General features: G+C 38.6%; 1 non-coding gene across 1 annotated transcript; it reads right to left on the bottom strand.

Moving 5' to 3' along the window:
- Positions 1-6,622: 6,622 nt before the first annotated feature.
- On the bottom strand, positions 6,623-6,694 carry TRNAC-GCA (transfer RNA cysteine (anticodon GCA)). The gene has a single exon. It is a non-coding gene; the product is annotated as a tRNA-Cys (tRNA).
- Positions 6,695-7,820: the final 1,126 nt, after the last annotated feature.

A 7,820-nucleotide genomic window follows, 5' to 3' on the forward strand; every position in this document is an offset into this window, starting at 1 on the left:
GTAGGAAAGCTGTCAATTTTATAATTTTATAGAAAGTTACCCATCTAGAAAGAAGCCTAGGATGAGGAAAGGAAATATAGGCTTTGATACTGAATATTTCTTCAACTCATAAAAACTCTTGAAATGTGGAACTATATAATTCTACTTTAATGATAATAATCAAAACACACTTAGGTTTGAAGTATGTATGGAATACTGACAATCAAAAGACAATCTACAATAAATTTGTAAAGTTTTCTTTGAGGAATGGAAAATGTCTACATCTAAACTTGATTATTATTTTTCACAAATACAGAAGTCCCCACAATCACTGCATCTATAGTCTAAAGTACAGTTCACTTCATGAATTTCCAGTGCAGCAATTCAAAGTCAGAAAAGCTAAAGATTTATCAACAGAAAGCAGGTGAGGTGGGACAAGTGGAGAGAGTAGCATAAATTACCTTATGTAAAATAAATAAAGCATATATTACCTTATGTAAAATAAATAGCCAGTGGGAATTTGCTATATGACTCACGGAACTCAAACCAGGGCTCTGTGACAACCCAGATGGGTGGCAGGGAGTTTCAAGAGGGAGGGGATATATGTATACCTATGGTGATTCATGCTGATGTAAGGCAGAAACCAACACATAATAAAGCAATTACCCTTCAATTAAAAAATATATTTTTAAAGAACCAGGCAATAGAAACACTCTAAAGTACCAGGTTAAAGATATCCCAAGGCATAAAAATCAGTCCACCTCATTAGTGTAGATTTAAACTTCTGTCCTTTGGACTGCAAGGAGATCCAACCAGTCCATTCTGAAGGAGATTGGCCCTGGGATTTCTTTGGAAGGAATGATGCTACAGCTGAAACTCCAGTACTTTGGCCACCTCATGCAAAGAGTTGACTCATTGGAAAAGACTCTGATGCTGGGAGGGATTGGGGGCAGGAGGAGAAGGGGACGAAAGAGGATGAGATGGCTGGATGGTGTCACTGACTTGATGGACGTGAGTCTGAGTGAACTCAGGGAGTTGGTGATGGACAGGGAGGCCTGGCGTGCTGCGATTCATGGGGTCACAGAGTCGGACACAAGTGAGCGACTGATCTGATCTGAAACTTCTGTCTAGAGTAGTAGTAGTATTTGATCTAAAACTCTTTGAGTTTACCATGATCTCTCTTCTCTCCTAACTTGTCTTTTCTACTTATAGACAAATTACAATAGTTTTATATTGCTATGTAATAAACTTAGAAATTTAACACACACAAACTTAGAGAGCCACTACAAATTTAGAGACTTAAAAAAAATACCTTGATTTTTCTCACACATCCATGGGTCAGGAACATGGTGATGGCTTAACTGGGCTTTGTTCTAGACCTCACAGGGCTGCAATTAAAATTTCAGCATGCTGCATTGCCCACAAAGTTTGGGGACCTCTTCCAAGTTCACATGGCAGTTTGTAGCTCCTGCTTGTACGAATAAGGGCCCGTTTTTCTCACAGACTGTCCGTCAGGAGCCACTCTCAGGTCCAAAGTCAGCTTCCACTAGTCTACTCTGAGTCCCCTTCTAGGGCCCTCGTACAACATGACGGCTTGTTTTTTCAAAGCCAGCAAGACGCTGTCTGCTTCGTTCACCCCAGGGAAGTCCTGAATGCCTTTTTTTTTTTTTTTTTTTAAATTTTATTTTTAAACTTTACAATATTGTATTAGTTTTGTCAAATATCGAAATGAATCCGTCACAGGTATACCCGCGTTCCCCATCCTGAACCCTCCACCCTCCTCCCTCCCCTCCCTCCCTCTGGGTCGTCCCAGTGCACCAGCCCCAAGCATCCATACCGTGCATCAAACCTGGACTGGCAACTCATTTCATACATGATATTATACATGTTTCAACGCTATTTTCCCAAATCTCCCCACCCTCTCCCTCTCCCACACCCTGAACGCGCCCGATCTCATCTGAATGCCTTTTTAAAGTCTCACCTGGTTAAGTCAGCTCCACACAGGATTATCTCCCTTTTCATTAAGTCACAGTTCAAGTGTTAGGGATGTTAATCACATACATATGATCGCTCACATTTGCCGTATTCTCTTGGTTCCAAGCAGTCACAGATTTCACCTGTGCTCAAGCGGAGGGGATTACAGGAAAGCAAGTGCACCAGTGGGTGGTGTTTTGGAGAGCCACCTTAGAATTCTGCCCACCAGGCCACTCCAATGTGCAGCCAAAGTAATCATTCTGGGATTGAAATTAAACAAGTTAAAGCTACTATATAACATATACAAGTGATTCTTCATTGACTTAAATATCCATTCAAAATTGTGTAATATGAAAAGACACTTCTATATATATTTACATATATATATCTGAAGCCTGTTTTTGTCCAATCTCTCTGCTTCTAATCTCTGTGCCTGTTGGAGTCCTTGTATTGGGATATATAAATCTTAAAGTTTCTTTGTTCAGAGCATAATCTACTCACACATTTTACCTATAAAATGTTCAACTTGCACATCCTCCATTTAAAAATACTTTTCTAATTACTAGTTTTAAAAACCTTATCACAGGCATTTTTAATATACTTTGGATCCAGTATTTTTGAAATTATGCGTGTGTATCATATGGAGATACAGATCTATATTTTATCCATAGCCATAGTTTAACACATGTACATATACATATAACATATATATGTACATGTATATAAACTATCCATAGATGCAGGGCTTGCCTGGTGGCTCAGTTATAAAGAATCTACCTGCCAATGTAGGGACACAGGTTTTCAATCCTTGGGTCAGGAAGATCCCCTGGAAAAGAAAATAGCAACCCATTCCAGTATTCTTGCCTGGGAAATCCCATGGAGAGAGAAACCTGGCAGACTATAGTACATGGGGTCCCAAAAGAATCTGACATGACTTAGCAACTAAATAAGAGCAAAATCCATAGATGTTTATTTATATACTTATAAATATATATCCATATCTACATATACATTTAACTTTGTGGTTGAACGTACAATGTAAGACAGTGAAGATATTCTTTTTATTGTAATACATCTAGAATTGACTTTTATTCTTTAAGGTAAAGGCAAAGTTCACTTTTTTATATATATATATATGCAATTATTCTGGCATCATGTATTGAAAACGTGTCTCCTGTTTTATGAAAGTAATAACTTTGTCGTAAATCACATAGTCAAATATGTAGGAATATTTTGTAGACTCTCTTTTTTCCTGACTTGTTTTATCTCTTCCTGCACCAACATCACAATTTTAAAAGTTACTGTTGTGGTGGTGTTAGCTGCTCAGTTGTGTCTGATTCTTTGTGATCTCATGGATCCATCAGGCTCCTCTGTCTGTGGAATTCTCAAAGCAAGAATACTGGAGTGGGTTGCCATTCCTTTCTGTGGGAGATCTCCCTGACCCAGGTATCAAACCCAGATCTCCCTCATTTCAGGCAGATTCTTGATTGTTTGAGCCCCAAACTGACTATAACTCGTAATAAATGTTTATAGCTTATAGTTAAAAAGTCTTTTAACTTTGATTGCTGTATTCAGTAGTATTTTTCTCATTATTGTCTGTATATATTTTCATGTAAGTTTTACAGTCCATTTTATTCTATTTAATAAGGTTGAAATTCCTATTGAAATTTCACTGAATGCTTAGATGAATTTAATGAAAAATGTCACACACTTTGTTTATGTAGTTTGGTTCAATTATTTTTTCCTATATCCATTCTACTTTGTTGTTTTATGCTGTTTTAAAATGTATCATAAGAAGAAACACCAAATAAAATTGGACAAATGTTCTGAGCAGTTAATTCATGAATGTAAGTATAAAATTGGCCAATATAAAAATGAAAGTATGTTCAGCATTATTATTACAGGCATAAATCATTTATTGCACCTCACAGATATCATGGTTTTTTACAAATTGAATATTTGTGGCAACCCTATGTCAGCAAGTTTTTCTATTAGCATTTTTTTCAACAGCAATTTTTTTACTTTCTGTCATATTTTAACAATTCTTGCAATATTCAAACTTTTTCATTCTTATATTTGCTTTGGTGATTTGTGATCAGTGATCAGTGATGTTTTCACTATGATTTGCTGAAGGTTCAGATGATGGTTAGCATTTTATAGCAATGAAGTATTTTTAAATTAAGGTTTGTACCTTGTTTCTTAGAGACAATGCTGCTGCTGCTGCTGCTGCTAAGTCACTTCAGTGGTGTCCGACTCTGTTCGACCCCATAGACAGCAGCCCACCAGACTCCACCATCCCTGGGATTCTCCAGGCAAGAACACTGGAGTGGATTGCCATTTCCTTCTCCAATGCATGAAAGTGAAAAGTGAAAGTGAAGTCACTCAGTCAAGACACAATGCTACTGCATGCTTAATAAACTATAAGACTATAGTGCAGTGTAAAAACAACTTTTATATACTCAACCACAATTTCATATGACTCACTTTGTTGCAATATTTGCATTATTATGGTGATCTGGAAATGAATCCACAGTGTCTCCAAGGTATACCTTTATCAGGTAAATTCCTGTTAAAGCTCTCATTGAGATTCCACTACACAGCCACGGAAATGGCTGAAGTGAAGGAGAACAAACAGACTGAAAATACCTTTGCAATACAGTTTTGGATTTTTTGTTGTTTGTTTTTCTATTTTGAGCCAGTCTTGAGGCTCTCAGTAGAGACTGGTCAGTTCTATTACTTGAGCAGCTGATTAAGTCCTAAACCCACAACCACTTCTCATATGGGGCTTTCACAGCCTGGGCCACTATATAGTAATCTCCACAGGGTCAGGTATTTCCAAGGATAACACCTATGCCTTACAGTTTGCTGAAGTTATTCAAATTAGCCAATCCTAAGCCTGTTGATTCTGCCTCCCTCTCCCCTTCCTACAGAAACCAGAGTACAAAACATGCACCAATGGTTCCCTCTCTTTTTCTCTGCCTGGTGATTAATCCCAGTACCTCCCCTGAGCTCCTGTGTGGTGTATTACATTCATAATACTCTGTTGCTGCTGCTGCTAGGTCACTTCAGTCGTGTCCGACTCTGTGCGACCCCATAGATGGCAGCCCACCAGGCTCCCCCGTCCCTGGGATTCTCCAGGCAAGAACACTGGAGTGGGTTGCCATTTCCTTCTCCAGTGCATGAAAGTGAAAAGTGAAAGTGAAGTCGCTCAGTTGTGTCCAACTCTTAGCGACCCCATGGACTGCAGCCTACCAGGCTCCTCCGTCCATGGGATTTTCCAGGCAAGAGTACTGGAGTGGGGTGCCATTGCCTTCTCTGTCATAATACTCTGTGAGGATAGTTAAACTGTAAATCTCTTTACTTTACCTTATGTAACAAGAAGTACTAAATATCTTTAGAACTTTAGGTTTGTGCACTATGCATTTTTCATTCACTTATTTTTAGTTAATGTAAAACTACATAAATTTAGAGATCAGAGCTTTTTTAAAAAGCTAAACAATAGGATTTAAATGATGATGATTATATCTAATAATTAGTGCTTAAAATATATAAATTATTCAGTGAATCGCCAAAGGCATATTTTTATCAAATAGAACATATTTCCTCTTAAAATTGCTAGTGGATAGGGAGCCGTCAGAGGACCCTTCCTCATGGACTTTGGTTCTTGGTAAAAAGACAAAGAAGAATCTGAGATCTTACCAGTGGCAAAAACAAACTTACTGTAGCAAGAACAGAAATACTAGCTCAAAAAGATGGGCCAAGCCAAGAAAGTCACCAGGGCTGACATGATGGGGGACAAGGGTTTTTCAAGACAGGGCTTCTGCGTATTTATCTAAGTGGGCGTGGACTGATAGTTGATCGACAGTTGCAAATTACATAACAATAGGCTCTTTGCAGAAGTCTTTCCCATAATTGAGTCTGTTATAATCAGATGTATATATGTATGAAATATTTATGAACCCTTATTAGGTGCTTTCACTTTCACGCTTTGGAGAAGGAAATGGCAACCCACTCCAGTGTTCTTGCCTGGAGAATCCCAGGGACGGCGGATCCTAGTGGGCTGCCGTCTATGGGGTCACATAGAGTCGGACACGATTGAAGCGACTTAGCAGCAGCAGCAGCAGCAATAGGTGCTTGGCTGTCAGGTCACATGAGGACACAGCTGTGTATCAAGGATGCATGTGCCAGAGTTGGAGAAATCCCTGTGGTTAGTTTGTATCCACTTTTATATAAGGCACAAGCCTTGGACTTGGAAAAGTCTCTGTGGCTATTTTGTAGCATATGGATAAGCTCCCCTGGGCTGCACTGGGCTTGTCTGGGGTGGGGATTAGAGATCAGTTTGAATATTTTTTGGCTAGGCCACTCTTCCTTGCTCATGTCTAACATCCTACCTTACAAAATGCAGAATTTAGCGTTATCATCATTGTCAGTGTTCCTGGCTTTCTTAATTTCAATAGCAAAGTAACATTGCTGAGGTGCCAAAGCTGGTGCATCTTGAAAGTTAGCAGAGATGGGAAGTGCTCTAAGTATCTTAAAAAGTGAAAGTAAAGTCACACAGTCCTGTCGGACTCTTTGCAACTCCATAGACTGTAGCCTACCAGGCTCCTCAGTCCATGGACTTTTCCAGGAAAGTACTGGAGTGGGTTGCCATTTCCTTCTCCAGGGAATCTTCCCGACCCAGGGATTGAACCTGGGTCTCCTGCATTGCAGGCAGATGCTTTACCATCTGAGCCACCAGGGAAGCCCTAAGTATCTTACATAAAGGAAAAAACAGAACCTTGTGCTGCTGCTTCACACAAACTCAGTCTCATGCACAAACCTGGAGGTGTTTATGAAAAAGTGTAGTCAAGTTAATTTAATTATACTAGTATCATAAAATTTCTATGTGTATTTCCTCCCTAATGTTCACTCTAAAATAGATTATCCTCATGTTCCCCAAATAGGGCATGAGAGGACAGTGAATGGATGACTTTTTTAAAGTCATTTTTAATGTATATCAATTTATTAGGATAATAATAAAACTATTTCAAGTGTATTTCCTCAGTCTCCAATATAATAGTGCTATAGAGAAAGCAGCAATGATTATGACTCCAACTTTGAAAGCCAACAGCAATACAGATTATGGTTCCTTTCCTCAGTTTTGGATGAAACTAAATCCATTTGGCCAGCACTATTATTGGCTTCCCTGGTGGTTCAGATAGCAAAGCGTCTGCTTGAAATGCAGGAGACCCGGGTTCAATTCCTGGGTTGGGAAGATCCCCTGGAGAAGGAAATGGCAACCCACTCCACTACGCTTGTCTGAAAAATTCCATGGACTGAGGAGCCTGGTAGGCTACAGTCCATGGGGTCAAAAAGAGTCCGAAAGGACTAAGTGACTTCACATTAGTTGACATTTTCATATTAGTTGGCAATTTAGTCATTTTAGAGTCTAATAACAATCCTACTTACTCAGTTTCAATTTTATTCACTCTCTCTCTCACAATCTAGTCACTGTATTTTTCTAAATTTATTTTATTTTATTTTTTCAATGTTTATCTTGACTCATCTTTGTGACTCAATAGGTGTGATAACTTTCATATCACCAAGATCATTTTGATGGATATTATTCAAACATTCTCATTAGAAATTTTATTTCTCTTACTGAAAATGTCAAATGGCCCATTGATTCTCAGAATTGACTAAACCTGTTCATCTTCATTTTTTTTCCTCTTTATAATTAAGGAAAGAACTAAAAGGTCATGTTGGCAGGCTCGTAACAAAAAGAGATCCATGTCAGTCTTCTTGCAAATTAGATAAAATTTACTGAGAAGGCTCAGGTGAACATATTTTGGGGGGGAAAAAAAAAAAAAACTTCTACTTTGAGTCTG

Source organism: Bos mutus, chromosome 1 (assembly GCF_027580195.1).
Source record: "Bos mutus isolate GX-2022 chromosome 1, NWIPB_WYAK_1.1, whole genome shotgun sequence".
NCBI classification, from domain to species: Eukaryota; Metazoa; Chordata; class Mammalia; order Artiodactyla; family Bovidae; genus Bos; species Bos mutus.